The sequence below is a fragment of the Dendropsophus ebraccatus genome, unplaced genomic scaffold, assembly GCF_027789765.1.
Source record: "Dendropsophus ebraccatus isolate aDenEbr1 unplaced genomic scaffold, aDenEbr1.pat pat_scaffold_573_ctg1, whole genome shotgun sequence".
In the NCBI taxonomy this organism is placed as follows: Eukaryota; Metazoa; Chordata; class Amphibia; order Anura; family Hylidae; genus Dendropsophus; species Dendropsophus ebraccatus.
The window spans coordinates 7,792-30,254 of NW_027210172.1; the positions used below are offsets into that span (position 1 = coordinate 7,792).

The following is a 22,463-nucleotide window of genomic DNA, read 5'->3' on the forward strand; positions in this document are numbered from 1 at the left end:
GAAGTAAATGGAAAAACTGATCATTACAGATGCACACAATTGCATCCGTTGCAAAAACTTAGTGTGAACCCGGCCTTACAACTTTGTAATGCTTATCCAGCCGATTCTGAGATCAGCAGCCAGGTCTTCACCATTAATAACCACGGTTGTGCGGGCGCCTGCCATTAACCCCTTCAGTGCCACAGCATTATCACCTTAGTATTTCACAGGTAATATTATACTCTGTGCATCAGGTATTATGACAGGTGTTCTTTGTATGGGATATCCTAAAAACACAATCTATTGGTGGGCCCGAGGACTGGAAATAAGAAACACTGCCATATGTGGTCACAAGGTGCTCTTTCTACCATACCCAACTACTGACAAAAGATAGTTGTCCCATGAGCAACTGAACAAACTAAATTTAAATTAAAAAAAAAACATAGAAAGGACATTTCTATATTGTGAAAGAAACATGTTCACCTTTACGTATGGATAAAACCCACATAAAAAGTTGAGCAACTTCATTGTTGACACATTTGATTCCTTATCTTGTACTAGTCTTGATAACAGTCTATGGAGAGTGTGCCACATGTGCCATACAGGGGGATGAAAGTCAATCTCTCTGCAAATAAGCAAGCTGTGCTAATTAACCCCTTCCTGGCACCTGGTGCAGACATACAATGAAACAATGTAGGGAATCCACAGCTCCAGAAAACTTCCAATCTTAAAGGAGAAGTCCATTAGCATAAGTATACATTAGCATCCCATGTTTTAATATATGTGTCATTATACAGTTCACTCTTCCCTATCAAGGCTATGTCTGCCCCGCCTCCACCTCCCACTCAAATGTGTATGAAGCGGTCAACTGGTGTATCAATCCTAGTGCTGGCAGCTTAACACCCATCTAGAGCAAAGTGGTGGTTGATATCAAAGACAACAAGCTGCCAACAATGGGGGAAATGTAGTGGACATATAAAAAATAAAAGTAGGCAAGTAAAAAATATTTACTTTGAAGGGTATACTGGTTGAGATGAGGATACCCCTTTAAGTATAGAGGTAAATTACTGAGTATGTCAATGGAGAGGCAGCCCCTTTAAAATTTCCCTCTGGATTTGATATACAAGTTTATTGTAATTTTAAAGTACACACATAAATTAAACTTACTTGTTTTAAAATTTCATCCAACAATGACATGTTTGCCTCTTGGGCCTTAATAGTATGAGAAAAGAAAGCATAAGTCTTTTGGGGAATTAGTTTTTCCTCTCTTGGTCTTTTCACACCCACAATCAATGATGCTGCTGAGATGTCTTCCTGAAGAATTCCGCCGGCTTTGATGTAGTCCTAAAAAAGAACAAAGAAAACATGTTATAAAAAACACATTAACACAAACTGATTGTATATTTATAAAGATATGTTAACACAAGTTGTAAGTGTGTCTTTTGGACACTTTGGGATTAGTACAACTGTATGGATAGATAGTGGCAAAAAGCACTTAGGGACCACCATATGTATACAGTGGCATAACGCAGGGCTATCTTGGGGAAACAGGACCCAAGTACTGCACACTTGCTACTAGTACCAAACAGCTATGGTACGGTGTCAGCAGTTTAGAATGGAATTGTATTAGTCAGATTTACTTTATTTATTTATTCTTTATTCATAAAAGAGCATCAGATACCTTTCATAATAGGGGTGTGAAGAGGGGACAATTTGCAGATATTTATAAAAGTCTTTCCTAGAAATCATGTCAAAACACGGCCTTGTACTTCAGATGGCCTTGTCCAGATAGCCTGATGAATGTTTTTTTTAATTTTGCTGCCCCAAATTCATATCCATAGCAGCCATAACTCCAATTTACATCAATGGCAGCTGTATGATGTCTTGTTTTTATAAACCTGTAGTTTGTTAGGCCCCACTTTATCATATACATAACATATACATAAACTTTTATAATGGGGGGAAACCTTATTGCGCCTATTACCCATAACCAAAAAACAACAAGTTCTCTTTAAGGTACAGATTGTTGTGGTTAAATGGATACATGTCTCTATTTACTACCAATGTTGATCTTTTGTTTTCTGCCTGGAATATAATAACATGATATGTCTATATAATAATATGATATGTCTATATACCACCAGACATGTAAAAAAGACTAAGTTTTTGCAATCTGTTCATTTGCAAACACGGATACATTTGTGAGCATCCATTTTGACCCATTTTTCTTTAACTTTTATTATAATCAAAGGATCAAAACACATCTTTTTTAATGTACACAAAAACGTAGCAGACCACATTTTTGTGTACATAAATTATTATTTTTTTTTTTTAAAAAGGATGTGTTTCGATTCTTTTTTTTATAATGGAAGTCAATGGAAAAATATATCAAAAACAGATGCTCTCAAATGTTTTTGCATTTGTGTGCATCCGTTTTGATATGTTTTTCCATTGACCCCCATTATAAAAAAAAAAAAAAAAAAAAAAATATGGATCAATGTACCCAAAAATGTGGTCTGCTACGTTTTTGTGTACGTTAAAAAAAGGGATGCTTTTTGATCTTTTTTTTATTAGGAAAGTCGATGGAAAAAATGGACCAAAACGGAAGCACACAAATTTTTCATGAGTTTTTTTGCAAAAAGATGAAAAAAAAATATTGAACCCAGCCTAAGAATGCTTCTGATATTTTTTATCAGCCTGTGGTTCACTGTTTGGGTATGTTCATATATCAGCAGGGTATTACACAGCACCTCCATGGTTGGTCTCCTATCCGTTCTGCAGAGGGTTGACTAAAAATTTGATTTAGTTTTAGGTCAAACTTATGAGGACGTAGAAAATTCACAATTTACAAGCTTTCAAAAACCACTGTATTGCTGCAGTTCTATTAAACTCAATGGTTAAATGTCCCCTAGTTCCCAGTTGTCACAGGTGTAATGTTAAAATAGTAAAATGTCCCATAGTGTCGCAGGTGAAAAATTATGTGTTGGGTCATTTATGTTCCAAGATAAAGCCATATTTTGGCACCTAATTTGGGCCTTCTTTTGGGTACAAAAACAACCAAAAACGTGTCACAAAACAATCAAATTTTATGGCTCCAAAAGGTGTCAAAAATGCAAAGTGGACGTTAATTGAGCCTTAAAGGACAACTCCAGCACTGGGAAAAAAAAAAAAAAAGACAGACGCACATACATTTTATACTGACCATCCCTCCTGGCTTGATCGCCATTTGAATTTGGGCTTAGCAAACTAGAAGCCATGTGATGCGATCCAGCCAATGAAAAGGTTACTGTGCATATTTGCACCAGTAGCCTTTTCTCTCCCATTCATTCAGGCAGAAGACGCTGAAGATTGAAGAGGAGGAAGACCATGGGGGACATTATGAAAGATATGCCTGAGAAGGTACAGATTTTCCCCTTCTCTCTTGCGTACGCCTGCCATACGCGCCGCTCGCCTGATGGCCGGCTGGGGAAGTTTGGGGGGCGTGACGAGGTGGGAAGAGGCGTGGCCTCCTCCCGTGCCTCATTATCATGATTTACGCCTGCTCAGAGGCGTAAATCATGATCCATCTACACCTGCTTAGAAGCAGGTGTAGATTTTGTACACCATGTGCAGGTTCGGGCACCCAGCCAGCCGAATTCACTAAGATTCACTATATTAGTTAAGATGTAAATACCCCATTAAATAATCAACATCAGTGTGATCGCCCATGTCGGTCTTTAGCAGCAGGTGTCTGTAGCAGAAAGTATCAGCCGACACCCGAAGCCATTTCTGTCCAATGAAGGCAGAGGAGCAAACTGAAGAGGTTATTAAAAATTAATACAAAAAAACCCCATCGATTCTGTTTACATATTTAATTTGTTTACCGTTTAATACAATGCTTTGTAACTACAAAGAAACATTGCATGTACGTTGCCTTACATCTTGCACTGGCATATGAGACACATTCTAGAATAATATTCAACACTTCAGAGTAGAATCCTGCCACCAAATCACAAGTAACTACTACAGTGTGGCTATAGCACTGGGTAATATGCTATACAGGAGATCTTGTATTTATCCCTAATAATGACTCTTGAGACCAGACACAGTCTACATGGCAGCTGCACTGTGGCAAAACAGATTCACTCTTAAGAAATGCTGAAGTTTTACTTCTTTACACTTTCAAAGTGAGGTAAACTGAGTGTAGAGGAAAGAATAGCCCGTCTCCTCTTTTTATGTTTTGCGAGCAGTTGCAATGAAAAGAAAACTTGACATATTCTTCTCTATTAGGCTTTGTACTAGTAAAAGAGAAAATCTCTCTTTGTGGTAACATAAGGTGTCCTTGAATCTCCGGAATAAAGCACTTTAGCTGTAAATGTTACATGTATTGATCAACACTGCCCACAAAATGCTCAGATACCTAACCCCGGTACAAAAGTAAAAAGTTGAAGAAATCCTGTTACATTTTAGACAAAAAAATGACTGATCTAGTGGCGCTTTATTTTGTTTGTCCTTATGAACAGACACTTTATAACCTTTTAAAGCTAATATGTTTTTTATGATCAGTACCACATACATTTGTGACTCCTATTCATGTGGGGTGCTTGCCTTTATGTAGCATCTGCTGTTGTTTCTATGAAAACCATCCTTACAATGGATCATCCAGTATTAAAATAAAAAACAACAGCTAGTTTATTACAAAAATACCACAACACCTGTCCTCAGAAACCTAGGCAGATTAGTTAAAAACATTATACAATAATCCTGTTCAGATTGTGACTAACCATGCACCTGTACAACCCCATTCAGATGTGTGGAATAAAATTTTTAATCACAGTAACATTAGTAAGAATGTTGCATTGAAAAACCTGACACCTATGTCTCCCAATCCTTCCATATACATGAATGTTCAGCTTGGTCAACTGTTTGTGTGTTCTGAATGGAGAGAGGAAGGGTAGGCTGCTTCCAGACTTCTCTAGATTTGTGGATATATGGTGAAAAGTAAAGGTGGAATCTAAGAAGTTTAAAGGTTTATGTCACCTTAAATTAGGGCAGTATAAACTAGTGACAGAAATGCTGAACAGATCGGTGTATTACTTACATCATTCTGTTCAGCCATTCTCCTAATATGCAGGAGAATAGGATTCTTGCCGCAACCCTCCCCTGCCCACCAGCTGCTGATTGACAGCTGACTGCCTATACACAGCATGGATAGATAACTGCCAATCAGCAGCTGGTGGGCGGAGTTTTCTGTTTCTTATGAATAATGAGAAGTGAACTACCGGGCTCACGCACATAATGGAGAGGACTACTTAATGTCCATGTTTTTCAGGAGGATATCTCTGGATCAGCTGCACAGAACAATGTTAGTGATACAAAATTCTGTTCAGCTTCTCTGTCACTAGTTTATGCTACCCTAAAATAGGCCAGTCTAAACCTACTGACAGTCTCTTTAAAAAAAAATATATATATTCAGACCCTTTGCTGTGACACTTGAAATTTGGCTCTGGGGCCTCTTTTTTTTATTATTCTGACATCTCTACACCATTATTGGAGTCAGTTGTGGTAAATTCAGTTATCTGGAAAGACATAGCCCTGTCTGTATAAGTGTCATTGTACACTTCCCTCTATATTCCCTTAGATACTGCGGTAGATTTATCAAAGATGTCTTAAAGAGGATGTACCATCAGGTACATTCTCTTTAAAACTACACATGAATCGAACGGCTGGGGGTGAAGCACTGGAGGCGGGCTGGCCCGCCCCCAGTGGGAGGAAACCCCTGCCCTTCCATGGCGCGGCTCCATTGATTCTAATGGAGCCGCGCCATGGAAGGGCAGGGGTTTCCTCCCACTGGGGGCGGGCCAGCCTGCCTCTAGTGCTTCACCCCCGGCCCAGTAACCATGAATAGAACGGCGCTGTAAGCGGGAAATGGGACGCGGTTAAAAAAAACAAAAAAAAAAAACAATGCAGCACCGGCTTCCCTGTTCCGGCGCCGTTCAATACATGTGTAATTTTAAAGAGAGTGTCCCTGATGGTACATCCTCTTTAAGGCCCTTTTACACAGGCCGATTATCGGCAACGAGTGTTCCTAGAAATGCTCATTCGACCAATAATCAGCCCAGGTAATGGTGTGTTTAGATTTATCTGACTGATTTTTTTAAGTCAAAGCCTGGAATAGACTATGTGATGTATGGATCGCAGCTGCCTCCCAGTATCCTCAGCTCCCCAGACACTGATGTGTGCGGAACTGCTTTCACTGCAGCGGCCCCGCACACATCTACAGCCCCTTCTGTCAGAAACGTCCATATACGTTCCTGCTGCACTTGGTATGTGCAGCAGGAACGTATATCTACGTATTGCTGACGTGAAGGGGTTAAGGTGGAAACAGACAATTCACAGCAATTGTAGAGCTCCTAGTGTACTTTTTAGAGAATGAGTTTCCAAACTGCAGCCCTCCAGCTGTTGCAAAACCCCAATTCCCATCATGCCCGGACAGCAAAAGCTTTGGATTTGGCTGTCAAGGCATGATGGGAAATGTAGTATTGCAACAGCTGGAGGGCCGCAGTTTGGAGACCCATGCTTTAGAGCTTCTGTATTGTACCAACCAGTACATGTAAATGGGCGTACAAATGTTTTCCATTTGTGGAAGAAACGTTTGGATGTGACTCCTTATGCCTTTCTGTGTCTACTTTACCTATTCCAAAAAAATAGCTTCAGTTGCAGTATAACCATCTGGATGTCTGGGATATTTGGTAACAGCCTATTAGCCAAGTGACACTGTGGAGCCACAAGACGCATGATATGTATCAATTGTGGAATGGCCATTTGCCTGCTTCCAGTTTCCAATTTGTTGAGACATCAGGGTTACTTTGATTTTGTAGTGGGTATGTATATAAATTATAATATGATTCTAACAAGTAATTGTGAAAGGACATGGCCAAACTCCATGTTGTCTTTTCAAGTTTGTCAGTGGGGTCTGACATTTGGGGCAAGCAGTTGTCCTATCTGGGAACAAAGGGAAGGGCAAAATATTAAAAATGTATATTGCAGAGTGGGAGAGCTCAAAGCGATTGTTTTATCAGTACATTTGCTTTAAGTTCTGCACATGGATAAAACATCCTATTCCTGGGCACCGGCCGGGGGGTGAAGCACTGGATACGGGCCAGCCCACCCCTCGCCACTCTATGGAGCCATGTCATAGAGGGGCAGAGGTTTCCTCCTATTGGGGGTGGGTTGGCTGCCACCAGTGCATTACCCCTGGCTGGTGCCTGGGAATAGACTGATGCCGTATGCAGGAAGATTATTATTTTTTTTAACTTTGTGAGTCCCCCTAGGGTACTATTATAAGCAGTCACACTGCGGGGATTCCAACTGGTCAGTGACGAGAGTTGATCCTGACACTTAAACTCCGCAATTTGTGGTGTTAAAGGAGTTTGTGACAGGCAGCAGTGCAATTGCTACTGTCTGTGATTGATGATGAGGACCCTTTATGATGCAGGCTGAGAAATCTCAGTGTAGGAGTCTGCATCGTCAGAGAGGAGCCGTTCCCTGAGGGGAGGCATCATCCCTGGGCCAGATTTCAGCAGTTATTTTACGCCAGCCATTAATGACTACTTCAGCCCTGAGGACCAGCCATGAGCCTAGATAAATGGCAATTTACATACAGTGCAGGAATTTTACTAATCTGTTGTTGGAGGTTAGCAGTAGCACTGCTAGCGCCTACTTATACGTCTGAAAATAATAGTACAGGCTGATGTCTCACCCAAATTTTCTTTTACCGAGTCAGATACCAAAACGTGTTCTTTTATTCCAATTTGTTTCTATTTTGTCACTGTAATTTTTTTTTACCTTACTTTTTGTACATTGTTCTGAGGGCTGCCATCTTGTCTTAGCTATTTTTAACAGTGTTTACTGACATGTTTTACGCAAGACCCATGGACATAGACAACAATAGACAGACTCTGTCCCCTAGAGATGAGTGTGAAACATTACAGAGCGTCCTCTGTGACCTTTGAAGAGGTCATTTCACAGAGAGCTGCTATTGTCTTCTCTATCTACTGGTGTCACACGTCGCTGCAATGCTGTACAGATCACTTTACAGTAGCTTCCTTTATCACTACAGACACAACAGGAATTGTAAGCTTAGTTTTAGCCTTAGTTTTTGCTGGAGTGTCCCTTTAAATCCTACCCGTCTACTGTGCTGCAAGTAATATTTGAAATCACAGGCGTGCTCATCCTCAACACATCCAAGGCACCCCTCCTACTCATGTTCCCAATGACCCAGTCGAAATACAAAAAAACTTTAAAGTGATATTGTCATCCCCTTATTCTGGTCCTCCATACCATCGAAAACCTTAGATGCTCCACATTCAATGTATAGCTGTATAACACTTGTCTGTGTCTTCTTTCTGCTCTAAAATCGCTTCATTTCATTAGTGGACAGTGTCACCTAGGTGGTGCAGCTTCATGGCAGTAAGGCCTCCTCTCCTAAATGCACAGTGTCATCCAGGCAAAGCTTCATGGCATTTGGGTTTCATCTCATGGGTGGGTAGAGTGCCCAACTGTCATGAAGCCCTGCTATCTAGGTGACACTGTCCACCTATAAAATTAAGCAATTTTAGAGAAGAAAGAAGACTCAGACAAGTGTTATACAGGTACAGTATATACTGAATGAGCAGCCTCTAAGTCTGTGGATGGTTTGGAGAATCCCATATAGAGTAAGGGGGGTGACAACATCCACTTTAACTCGCCACCTATTACCGGCTGCCAAAAACATAATACACATGCATTGGAGATATACAGATCTCCCATCCCTGGGTGAATGGTTTACGTAAATTACCCATATCCAAGACATTTAAGAACTGCTCATTAAATTCCCCAAGTAGGCTTCTAAATACACATTGACCTGGTGTTCTTGGCTGACATTTCTCTCTTCCCGTAGATACAGAGATATCTTGATGGCGCAGTGTTCTTAATTTGATTTCTCCCCTTCCCCTTTCAACCCCTTTTACATTAATCTATTAGTGACACACCAGGGCATCTAGAGACTAACTAGGGCACCTTGCCATTCTTCATAGGAGTCGTAAGCCTAAATCTGTCTTGACCATGACACTTTCCTCATTTCTTCTTCTAAACCTTTTTTTTTTCTTCTCTCCCTCATTTTGCTTTTCATTTATCCCTCTAGTTCTTTAATACTACTGGAAAACACAATGGTTTTCATAACTCTGGTTAGTTATGTACGTGTTTAAACATTTATTGACTTTTCATGCTCTTACTAATGATAGAGCCAGCACTGTCTGAGGGCCACTCAATTGTTTTCTTTTGTCCTTTCAACAACACACATTTTTTTGAATCAGAAAACCAACTGACAGTACTAATGGGACAGATCAGGTGACTGCAATTGAATTGAGCATCAGTGACACAACCTAGAGGATGTCCACTGGGCAGTAATGAAGGCAAGAGGTTATAAAAACAAAGCAGGCAAAATGAGGATTAGTGAGTCTTGTCTCTCAACTGATACATTAAAGCAAATGACCATCGGGTACATCACTTAGTTTTTTATATGAATAGACCGGTGCGGGGATGCCCAAAGCACTGAAGGCTAATGGAGCCGCGTCACAGAGGGGAGTAGGTTTTGCCACACTGCGGGCAGGCGGACTCGCCTCCAGTGCTTCAAGCTGGGCCGGTGCCCGGTAGTAGACCGGCGTTGTGTGTGGGAACCAGACCGCGGTTCAAAAGAAGGACTGCGGCACTGGCTTCCCCCCGCTGGCCTATTCATATAAAAGAAAAAGCAACAATAGTTGTAGCAGCTCACTATATCCTCAGGTGCCGAAGTCACAGATAGGCAGTGATTACCCTCAATCACAAAATATCAAAATGAGAAGCAGAAAAAGAGAGCCTAGACCTCAAGGCTAAAATGGATATGTAAAAATCAAAGAAATAACAAGAATAGGAGCAGCTCACTAAAATCTAAAGGTGCCGAGGATTTCCTCCTCAGTGACTTTAGGGTATGTAGCCAGGGGCCCGCTACCAACGACCAGATTGAGAACCCACTGGCAGTAGGACCCAGCTACTTAGTATCTTAGCCTCCTGCATCTAGCTGAGAACAAGGCCATGCTGCTGATCAGCTGGGTGAGAGTACTTAAAATGAACCTAAGTAAAACTGAAACGGCATGACGACATCTCCAGGCCGAGGCAAGGGTGAGAGGTGCCGCTGAGCACTGTGCCTTTATATACAATATTGTCTGGATTTCTCCTCTAGCATCTCTCCCCATCCTAATGAGTAGAGAGTCCATGGACTAACCAGGAGTCCAGCACTCCATTTACTGTCAGCAATCTCAGTGTGGTTTCTTCTCATCAGTGTGGTTCTACTCTCGCTGCAGTGTAGCCCAGCGGAGACTTGTGGTACTACAGTGCATTTCCAGCAATAACAGCAATCCCAGTGTGGTTTTATCTCATATCAGTGTGGTTCTACTCTTGCTGCAGTCCAGCTGAGACTTGTGGTACTACAGTGCAATTCCAGCAATCCCAGTGTGGTTTTATTCCAGTTCAGTGTGGTTCCATTCTTTTTGCAGTGCCTAATACATTCCAATGCGCTGTTGTTGTGTCCCTATACAATGACTGTGACTAGCATACCACCATAAGGGCCCTATGGTTACATTTTAAACTGTGTATAACTGATTTTATCTTTAATATTTGTGTTTGTTATTTGTAGTTACACTTGTATCTCTGTTTTTACACTGATGCACTGATCCATGCTATATTATTTTATTTTTATTAAATTGCATTTTATTTAGATAATATCGAGTAGACATTAGGTACTGGATGCCTAGGCTTTTTTTCTTTTCTAATTTTTATTTTTTAGTGACTTAGGGTGGTAATTGCCTATTTGACCTCAGCACCTTGAGATTTTAGTGAGCTGCTCCTATTCTTGTTATTTCTTTGATTTTTACATATTCATTTTAGCCTTGAGGTCTAGGCTCTCTTTCTCTGCTATTCATATAAAAAGCAGGCCACTTTAACATATAGCTGACACTCAATGCTGAACTACTGTTCTGTTATGCTGCATATGTCTTGCATAAGTCAGAAAGGGCTTAACTTTACTTTGATGAGAATTCTGTCTATGTTCAAAGGTAGGCAAAAAAAAAGAAAAAAAGAAATACAACAACACAATTTCAATTTTAAAGGGGGACTCTGAATGAAAGAAAAAGTTTAATTTAACTGGTGTCAGAAAGTTATGGAAGTAGTGTATTTGTTCCAGTCTGACATGATGCTCTCTGCTGCCACCTCTGTACATGGCAGGAACTGTCCAAAGCAGTACCGAATCAACATGGAAAATATCCCCTGCTTTGGACAGTTCCTGACACAAAAAGTGGTAGCAGCACTGTGACAGACTGAAACGTCATGTAGGACAGTGTTCCCCAACTGCAGTCCTCAAGGCTCAACAACAGGTCCTGTTTTGAGGACATCCTATGCAGAGACCACGTGTGGCAATACATGACGACACTAATTATATCACCTGTCAAATGTAAGGAAATCATCAGGACATGACTTCTTGTTGGGGCCTTGAGGACTGGAGTTCAGGATTACTGCTGTAAGGCATACAGCAGCTGATGAGTATTGGAGGGTCTGAGATCAAATAGAAGTCATTTACAAATCTTTTTTACTTTCTCAAACCAGTTGATTTGGGAAAAAAAAAAAAAAAGACAACGGCAGTCAATGTAATTGCGGAGACATTACCTTCTCATGGATAGCTCTTCTATTTGATGCCTGCACCAGCACCTTGTAGCCGAGGTTTGTCAGCTCCTTTACATGCTTTGGAGCAAGAGGTGCTCTCCTCTCCCAGGCGTTGATATCTTCCCTTCTTATAGCTAGTACGGCTTTATGGTGACGACGGACCAACTGATTATATGCTGCATTATATCTCCTCCACTTCAGAACTTGCCACATGTTAAGACCTTGTAAGTGTAAAACAAGATAAATAACAGCAACTAAGTGAATGCTAAAAATTTACAGCAGAAAATTGAAAACAGAAATGTTCTTAAAAGGGAACCTATTGACTCCCAGAATGGCTGCACAGACCTCGCAGCCGGGTCTCCTACGGTGTTGGGGGTTCCGGGCTCTGTAGGCTTCATGGCAGGTAAAATGCTTTTAAGGGCAGTTTCACTGATGTCCCACTCAGCCAATCAGTGGTTGTGGTGGGACAGGAATGCCAGGGAGCCAGAGCAGCAGACTGGAGCGCGGTCAGGTAATGTATTAGCCGAGCAGCAGGTGGGCCAAGTGGGCAGGGGCCACATTTTTGTCGCACAATGAAAACCTGCTGCAAAAAGGTAGATTCATAGGAAGTGACAGTCCACAGCATTGCAGCAGATTTTGCTGCGGAGCTCACAGCTTGAAATCCGCTGCGACACGTGTAAAGCTAGCTTTAATCCAGCACGTGAGGCAGGGGGAGAGCAGTGAACTAGTCATCCGGGCTGTGACTAGTCACAGCTCTCTGTCCTGTGAGCGTACTCTGCAGGTAGATTGTTAAGTTCCCATTGCACACAGGGTGCTGAGAATAAAGGGGCAGCAGCAGCAGCAGTGATGTCACTCAATATTCATTAGGAGGAGTGGGCTGGATGAGTGCACGGAGGCAGGTATTCCTGCTCCAAGTGGACCATTTGCATAGTGAAAAAAGTACAAATTTCCCAAAAATGGCGCTGAGGATAAAGGTAAGAAAATAACCTTTATCCTCAGTGCCCTGTGTGCTGTGAGAACAATGCTAGAAACACACACACAGCAGTTTTTTGGAATACTCCTACTGCAGTTTTTGTGCGAAAACCAGTAGTGGGTTCAAATGAGATGGAAAATATAAGCGGAAGACTTGTGCTTCTCTTTCCTATTGGATTCTCTTCTGGTTTTGGTTTTCCAAAAAACTGCCATGTGTGAATCCAGCGTTGTCCTGGAATCTAAGAAGGTATATACTCCCTGATGCTCTACTTCTGGCTCTGTGCTTACATGGCTAGATAGAGAAGTCCATGGCCAAGGGCAGAAACACGTTACAGCAACCCCACTAATGACTGTTAAACCAATACAACCCCTTTAAAGGGGTTGGCCACTTTATAGTAAAATTGTTCTGTATACAGTATTAGTAGGTATCCTCACTGCACTGACAGCAGCTCCCTGTGTGCCTCATAGAGCTAAAATCAGTGGTGTAGCTACCATAGTGGCAGGGTAGGCAGTTGCTATCGGACTCATGCAGGAGTGGGGCCTGCATGAGTGGACTATCATAGTAAGCAGTCATCGGCTCTCGGCTCTGCCAGTCACTCTTGTGGCTGCAGCCAGGATTCTGCCTCTGGCCACAAGAGATTTTATTTTTTTGGCAACATCACAGAGCCTATACTGTATATATATGCGCAATGCTTTGTGTTGTTTATGTTGTGGGTAGGGGAGGAGGGCCCCTTAATTTTTTTTGCTATGGGGCCCCATAGCCCAATCCTAGCTACCAATAAGATGAGGGACCATGTGACAATTTTACTATAAAGTGGACAATCCCTTTTAAGGGGTTATATGGGGGATTTTAAAAACTGCATATGTAGTTTGGGTGAAAACAAACAAATAAAAATAATAGACTATATTCCTCTGCCCCATCTCCTGCAGCCACAGAGCTGGAAGGGACAAATGTAACATGCTGATAGCCCCCTTCTGTGTAATAGGCACCAAGGATAAAGGTGTGTCTCTTACCCTCATCCTCCTCCTGTGCACTTAGGGTCCATTTACACAGAAAGATTATCTGACAGATTATCTGCCAAAGATTTGAAGCCAAAGCCAGGAATGGATTTGAAAAGCGGAAAAATCTCAGGCTTTCCTTTATGACCCGATCTCTGTTTATAGTTTGTTTCTGGCTTTGGCTTCAAATCTTTGGCAGGAGGGGTGACTGTACCCAAGGTGTAGTGACAGAAGGGGTGACTATACCCTGGCTATAGTGACAGGAGGGGTGACTATACCCTGGCTGTAGTGACAGGAGGGGTGACTATACCCTGGCTGTAGTGACAGGAGGCATGACTGTACCCTGGAACCAAGGCTAGGAGGGGTGACTGTACCCTGGAGGCTTGTGCAAAAGGAGGTATGCTGGGAGTCGTAGTGCAAAAGAAGGTATGCTGGGAGATGTTGTGCACAAGAAGGTATGCTGGGAGTTTTAATGCACTAGGAGGTATGCTGGGAATTGTTATATTGGAAGGATGCTGTTGCACAACTGCAACTCCCATTATAACTTGTTGTGCACTACAACTCACAGCATACCTCCTTGTGCACAAGGGGGTATGCTGGGAGCTGTAGTGCACAAGGAGATATCGCAGTTGCAGCAGCCCCCCCCCCCCCCCCCCAAAGCCCCAGACCAGATTCACTGCCACTGTACCGGCAGACGATGAAGGACTGCAGAATCGGTGGGTCCAGGGAGAGGGGGGTGGAGGACCGCTGTGATGGAGGACCGCTGTGGCGGGGAGAGGGGGGACTTAAGCCGGCGGATCGCTGCGCCGGCAGGTCCAGGGGGCGGAAGGGCTTGCGATGGGGGACCGCTGCATCAGCAGGTCCTGGGTGGGCAATTGTTTAATGACCTGCCACTCGCTGGATCCCAGAGGTGACACTAGGGGGCGGCACACAGAGAACATGGCTGGCGCTCAGGTAGCCGCCGGCCGTGTTCTCTGTGCTATGCTTTATGTGAAGCTGCTCTATTATGCAGCTTAAATTCTGGCATCGAACAGCTTTTTTGCCCGAAATATCAATTGTAGTATCAATATTTTGGTGCATCGTGCATCACTATGTAGGACATTAGGGAGAAGCTGCTGAGCCAGATCTCCATTACACCAGTGTGATAATAAGTCCCCTGCTGTCTGACCGGCCATTTATGAAGGACCTGGAGTCGGTCCCTGATAAAATTTGAAAACAATAGGACAGGCAGAATGACAAGCGGGGAGGACTGCTGGGCATGTTGCCGTGTCACCGCTGTCTGTCCACTAAATAAGTAAGTACTGGAAAAGTTTTTTTTTTTTTGTTTTTTTTTAAGCAAATTACTAATCTCTGGCACGAGTTGATTTGAAAGAAAAAATATGTCTTCATGTCTACTCCTTTGAGGCTCAGTTCACACTGACGTAATCAGATTTTGCTTACCTCTAAATTAAAGGGGTAGTGCGGCGCTAAACAATTATTCACTAAATAACACACAAATACAAAGTTATATAACTATAAAATGTATGTTATGTTAGTGAATGGCCCCCTTCCCCGTGTTTCCCCCCACCCACGCCACCCCCGGAAGTGTAGTGCTCTATACTCACCGGATCCGTGTCGACCCCCGTCCGCCATCTTCCAACAATGATGTCATCAGCTGCTCAGCCGCAATTGGCTGAGCACAGGTATGCTCAGAAAATTGCGGCTGAGCAGCTGATGACGCGGCAGAGGGTGGCCGGTATGAGGGACGGTCGGCCAGCAACCCGGATCAGGTGAGTATAGAGCACTACACTTCAGGGTCTAGCGTGGGTGGGGGGAAACACTGGGAAGGGGGCCATTCACTAACATATAAAAAAATATAATGTCTAGCCACTGCACTCTCAGTAGTGCGCTACAGCTTTTTAATCAAGATGGAATAAAGTATTAAGTTTTAGGCTAGGTTCACACTGCGTTTTCAGCATCCGTTTAACGCATCCGTTTTGTGCAAAAAAACGCATGAAAAATGGATTGCAAAAAACGGATTCATTTGTGTGCATCCGTTTTTCCATTGACTTCCATTATAAAAAAAAAACGGATCCGTTTTTTTTGGCGGACCAAAACGGACCAAAAAACGTTGCTGACCCTATTTTTCTGGACGTTAAAAAAAACGGATCCGTTAAACGGATGCTGAAAACGCAGTGTGAACCTAGCCTTAGCAGCATTCACCCTTCTTTTTTTGGAAGTGCTGGATCCACTCACCTTTTTTCTTTGGGAATTCACTAACATAACATACATTACAAAGTTGTATAACTTTGTAATGTGTGCTATTTAGTAAATAATTGTTTAGCGCCGCACTACCCCTTTAACAAATCTTTTATGGCAGGAATAGGGAACCTTGAGGGCCGTATTACCAGCTGCTGCTGCCCTATGCACTAAACCTGAAGGCACCCCATCTTGAAGAGAACCTGTCACCCCTGTGCCGGGACAGAGCCAGGCCGACCCCCCCGATACAGAGCCAGGCCGACCCCCCCGATGCAGACCCATATACTTACCGCTTCCATGAAGTCTCGGTCCCGGAGCCCGTCCCACCGCCAAAAGATCCCCGTCCGAAGCCGCACGCATGCTCACCAGAGATGAGTCCAACGTCCATAGAGAGTGACTGGACAGACAAAGCTTTGGCTGTGCAGGCGTGGAGGGCGGAAGGTTCCCCATGCCTCATAATGACAGGATCTTATCCAGACTTATCACTACTTTCCCATTTTCCGGGGTGTTCTTACTCCAGGACACAATAGAATGAAGCCTCATGGAAGAAAAGAGCCATATCCCGAACTATACGCAAAAACCGCAGTGAAACCTAAGTGTGAACAGAATGTTCAGTCCCAGTGAGGGAATGGGATAATGACGCCGTGTGCCCGTGTGACTGGAGAGAAGAGCGGTGCGGACAGCCGGCCTCAGAACTTTCCATTCACAGCCCGCAGTCTCTCTTCAGCGTTACTTAGGGCAGGCGGTGCGGTGCCCGGAGCAGCTGCTGACACACACAGACACATTACCAGCACATGCTCGGTACAAGTGTCTGCGGCGCCCGCCCGCTCTGCCATGGCGCACCGTCCATACAATGACCCGATTACCAGTCAGGCAGTTGTGGATACATATAGGCCTACAAGCCGTGAACAGGACAGTAACTACCTAAACGACGAGAAGGAGGGGGAAGCTACCTACCTGTCTGCGCCAATGTGACAGAGACCAAACTACCAGACGGCCCGTACCACCTGCAGGACACCCCCGGGAGAGAGAATCACGAGCCTAAGGAAGGGAGACACAACTCAATCCCGGTTTCACCAATCGCTGCGCGCACAGAAGCCACAGCCTTCCTCCTTAACCAATAGGAATCGAGGAGGTACGCACACCACTGTTATGAAGGCCGTGTCTGGTGAGAATGGGAGCTGCATAATGGGACCTGATCCTTAGCTGACGCTATAGCAGCTGGCTATTCCCATAATTGGGAAGGACCTTTTTGCCCCCTAGTGACCAGGTCCTGAATAGTCTCAGTATTCAGTCCATTCCCATAACTCAGAAGGACCTGGCCCTCACCAGTCATGGGGATTAGCCGGCTTTACAGGTCACAGCAGCCCTTCATCTGCAGTGACCAATTATTCCTCTATTAGTTGGGACCTGATCTATCACAGTATTTAAAGGGCTTATCTGGGTAACAAAAACATTATTCTAAACAATCCCCCTTCCCAATACCACCCTATGTCTAATGGACATGTATAACCTATCTTGCGCCCTTACCCTGTTTAATTGTTCTTATCCACTCTTGAAGTGTAAAAATCCTCTGCTCTGGGACCACTCTGACCACACTCTTCTTAGCTTCCCTTTGTAGTCACAGGACATGATCTCCTCTCTGGGGGGGGGGGGGGGGGGGGGGGCCTGGTTATCTTGAATTGGTAACCTGACCCTCAGGAGACATTATCTGCATCATCTCCATGCACCTGTGCTGCTTCCATAAACTCATGGGGGGACATGTATCATCCGGTGTATATATTTTTTTCGGTGTAAAGAGCCGATTTGCGAATATTTTATTTGCAAAACGGACGATTTGCGAATAAAATATTTGCAAATCGGCTCTTTACGCCGGGGTGGCGGGGGTGTGGAGGGGGCGGAACGGGGGGCGCGGACTCATAGTCCGTGCGATTTTTCTTTTTTTTTTTTTTTTTTAAAGATACGCCGAAAACCTACTCCAGTCCTCAGCTGGCGTAGGTTTTCGGCCATGCACACCGGCTCGCACAGGATTTATGTAGAGGCAGTCCGCCTCTACATAAATCTCCCTAGCGCCGGAGATGCGGGGGCATTTTTTGGTCCGGCGTAAAAAACGTCGGACTTAATAAATGTCCCCCATGGTGTGTTTACACAGATTTATCTGAAAGATTTTTGAAGCCGAAGCCAGGAATGGATTTGAAAATAGGAGAAACCCAGTCTCTCCTTTATGACCTGTTCCCTGTTTATAGTCTGTTCCTGGCTTTGGCTTAAAAAATCTGTCAGATAAATCTCCCTGTATAAACGCACTATTACATGTGTCCATGAGCCTAGGTTTCTCTAATATGAAACGTTATTAGAGATGAGCGAACCCCAAGCATGCTCGAGTCTATCCGAACCCGAGCATTCGGCATAGCGGGGGCTGCTCATGTTGGATAAAGCTCTTAAGCTGTCTGGAAAACATTAATACATGGATATATTTTCCACATAGCCTTAGGGCTTTATCCAAGTTCAGCAGCCCCCGCTATGCCGAATGCTCGGGTTCGGATAGACTCGAGCATGCTTGAGGTTCTCTCATCTCTAAACGTTATAGTTCTGTCTCTGCTTGCTGTCAGTGAATGCAGGCATATGTACCTATCTTTGCGTCACAGCTCTGTATATTGTAAGTGTATGTAAGAGGATGTTTTTAGAGTCTGGAGGGAACTAGAATGTTTTCATTCACAGTCAGCAAGCAGAGATCTAAACCTACACTACACCCCCAACCCCCTGGTAAACAGATGCCTGTTATGCAACACATAGCTACACCATGCGCGCGTCAGCTCTGCTGCATCATCAGCTAGTATGGAATACATATTGGGGTGATGTGATGCAAAATCGGTGAAAAAAACAGTCCTGTGTTTACTGTGCAATAGTAATGACAGCAGTAGGCAGGAAAGAAATGGGGTGAGTACGCAAATGGACCAATCAGGGAGATGCATGATGGGGAATGTAGTTTCTTATCTTGGTTATAGATTGTAACTCAGGAATGGCAGCAGCTAGAAAGACAGGAGACGGCTCAAAATACTCAGGGGAACTTGGTGAGTAAGAGAAGATAACATTTCATTCTTTCGCTCTTAGGTGAATAACTCCTTTTACTTCTTCACACTGAGTTTTCTGAATCCCTTTCTCCCTAATGACTCGTCCGGTCTCTAAACCCTTAGAGGACCCGGCCAATTTCAATTTTTGCGTTTTTGTTTTTCCCTCCTTGTGTTTAAAAGGCCATAGCACTTGCATTTTTTCACCTAGAAACCCACATGAGCCCTTATTTTTTGCGCCACTAATTGTACTTTGCAATGACAGGTTGAATTACACTGTGAAACCAGAAAAAAATTCAAAGTGTGGTGAAAGAAAAAAAAAAAAACGCATTTCTTTTATTTTGGGGTTTTTCGTTTTTACACCGTTCGCCCTGGGGTAAAACTGACTTGTTATATATGTTCCTCAAGTCGTTACGATTACAACGATATGTAACATGTATAACTTATATTGTATCTGATGGCCTGTAAAAAATTCAAACCATTGTTTACAAATATATGTTCCTTAAAATCGCTCCATTCCCATGCTTATAGCGCTTTTATCCTTTGGTCTATGGGGCTGTGTGAGGTGTCATTTTTTGCACCATGATGTGATCTTTCTATCGGTACCTTGATTGCGCATATGTGACTTTTTATTACAATTTTCTGGATTTGATGCAACCAAAAATGCGCAATTTTGCACTATAGGATTTTTTCGCGCTTACGCCATTTACCGTGCGAGATCAGGAATGTGATTAATTAATAGTTGGGGCGATTACGCACGCGGCGATACTAAATATGTTTATTTATTTATTTTTATTTATAACATGGGAAAAGGGGGGTGATTCAAACTTCTATTAGGGGAGGGGGCTTTTTATTAATAATAACACTTTTATTTTTACTTTTACACTTATACTAGAAGCCCCCATGGGGGACTTCTAGTATAAGTGCACTGATCTCTCATTGAGATCTATGCTGCATAGATATGCAGCATAGATTGATGAGATAGGCACATTGATTGCTTCCGACTGCTGCAGCCAGAAGCAATCGAGTGCTGAGCCGGGATCAGCGCCATTACAGCGTAGACCCCGGATGGCGTAAGATATGTGGATCACTCCTCCCGGACAACGTCCCGGAGTAGCGATCCACCCCACTAGACACCAGGGAACGGCTGCATCAAGTAATCAGATGCAGCTGTCAACTTTGACAGCTGCATCCGATTACTTTATTAGCGGGCACGGCGATCGGACCATGCCCGCTAATAGCCGCAGTCCCAGGCTACGAGCGGCACCCGGGACCGCGGCGGTACGAGCGGCCCCGCTCTGAACACATGGAGGCGGCCCTGGACGTACGGGTACGTCCAGGGTCGCCTAGGGGTTAAAGCTGTGGTGACACTCTTTTTTCTAACTGGCTCACTTTGTAGCATTGATTAAAGTGACACCAGTAAACGGTGTATAATAAAGTCTTGATAGTGATTTTATTTTTAGTATTTTTATTTTATTTCGGTTGCAAACAGCAACAATGTAAATATGTCTCATGGTGTAATGCAAACATATTCCATTATTTGTCATTTATGATCACCACCAGTAGCGATATTTGATAGGGGGCAGGGTGGGCGGCCGCCCCCGGGCCCACTCTGGCAGGGGCCCACTGTGATCTCCAGAGATTATGCCATGTAATCACTCCTGTGGCCGGAGGCAGAGCAATTCCGCCTCCAGCCACAAGAGGCCGCTACCTTCCCCCTGCACTTGAGTCACACACACAGAGCAGGGACTCAGGGAGTGAGCTGACTCCTGAGGCTGACTGTGACAGGACTGCCTTGCAGGTAATTATGGTGTCCTTTCTTTTTCTGGGGGGAGAGGAGGTGTGGGGTGTGATGTACTGGTCTGGCCAAATGACGGGGACCTAATTTGGAGTTACAGGCTACTGGGGGGATGCAGCTTGGGGTGTGTATACCTGCTGTATTAGTGGAAAAAATGGCGGGCGGGTGGTAAGAAGAGGGTCTGCCATGTGTCCACTTGGTAACTGCAGCTTCTGCCATGAGATAGAATGAGCTTTCTGCCTCAGGCAGCAGACTCTTTGCCTCACTAGGGGACGGCTGCACAGCACAATCCCTTACTTTCACTTTCACTTATGCAGAGAGCCGACACACATTAGAGCTGACTGGAAGGTGTGTGCCCTGTCCCCTCCACTACTAAACCCCCCATATCTACCTATACTACTACACCCCTTATCCACTATACCTCACTACTACACCCCTTATCCACTATACCTCACTACTACACCCCTCATCCACTACACCTCCACTACTACACCCCTCATCCACTACACCTCCACTACTACACCCCTCATCCACTACACCTCCACTACTACACCCCTCATCCACTATACCTCCACTACTACACCCCTCATCCACTATACCTCCACTACTACACCCCTTATCCACTATACCTCACTACTACACCCCTTATCCACTATACCTCACTACTACACCCCTTATCCACTATACCTCACTACTACACCCCTTATCCACTATACCTCACTACTACACCCCTTATCCACTATACCTCACTACTACACCCCTCATCCACTATACCTCACTACTACACCCCTTATCCACTATACCTCACTACTACACCCCTTATCCACTATACCTCACTACTACACCCCTTATCCACTATACCTCACTACTACACCCCTTATCCACTATACCTCACTACTACACCCCTTATCCACTATACCTCCACTACTACACCCCTTATCCACTATACCTCACTACTACACCCCTCATCCACTATACCTCCACTACTACACCCCTCATCCACTATACCTCACTACTACACCCCTTATCCACTATACCTCACTACTACACCCCTCATCCACTATACCTCACTACTACACCCCTTATCCACTATACTTCACTACTACACCCCTCATCCACTACACCTCCACTACTACACCCCTCATATCTACCTATACTACTACTACACCCCTTATCCACTATACCTCACTACTACACCCCTTATCCACTATACCTCACTACTACACCCCTTATCCACTATACCTCACTACTACACCCCTTATCCACTATACCTCACTACTACACCCCTTATGATGTTGGTCATTTCCAGCATCTTGTACTCAGTATAATGGGGTCACCCAGCTTTCCCAGCATCTAATACTCAGTATGATGGAGGTCACCCAACAAAGCAGCTATGGTTCTTTTATCTTGCATAACCCCTTTAAATTTTAAATGGCCATATATGTGAAAAGTAGAAAGCCTTTTACACTGCTCTCAGTCCCTGTTCTCTGAGTAATGTAGTTAAATATTTCCTTTATTATTTGGAAAGCAGTGTCTTCTGCTGAGGTTCCCTATGGGTAACTTAGTCGGTTGGGGGCCCACTCAGACTTGCTCGCCCCCCCTAGACTGAACCCCTAGCTACGCCCCTGATCACCACATAACGTCATCTAGAAATGACATATAGAAATGACTCTTTCCCAGTATCCAGAAGGACT

At 43.9% G+C, this 22,463-nt stretch overlaps 1 long non-coding RNA gene across 1 annotated transcript; it reads right to left on the reverse strand.

The window, feature by feature from the left end:
- Positions 1 to 1,113: 1,113 nt before the first annotated feature.
- On the reverse strand, positions 1,114 to 16,990 carry LOC138777493 (uncharacterized). The gene is made up of 3 exons (XR_011360831.1): positions 16,861 to 16,990; positions 11,698 to 11,915; positions 1,114 to 1,323 (listed from the first exon to the last, which is right to left on the reverse strand). It is a non-coding gene; the product is annotated as an uncharacterized lncRNA (long non-coding RNA).
- Between the last annotated feature and the right edge of the window lie 5,473 nt (positions 16,991 to 22,463).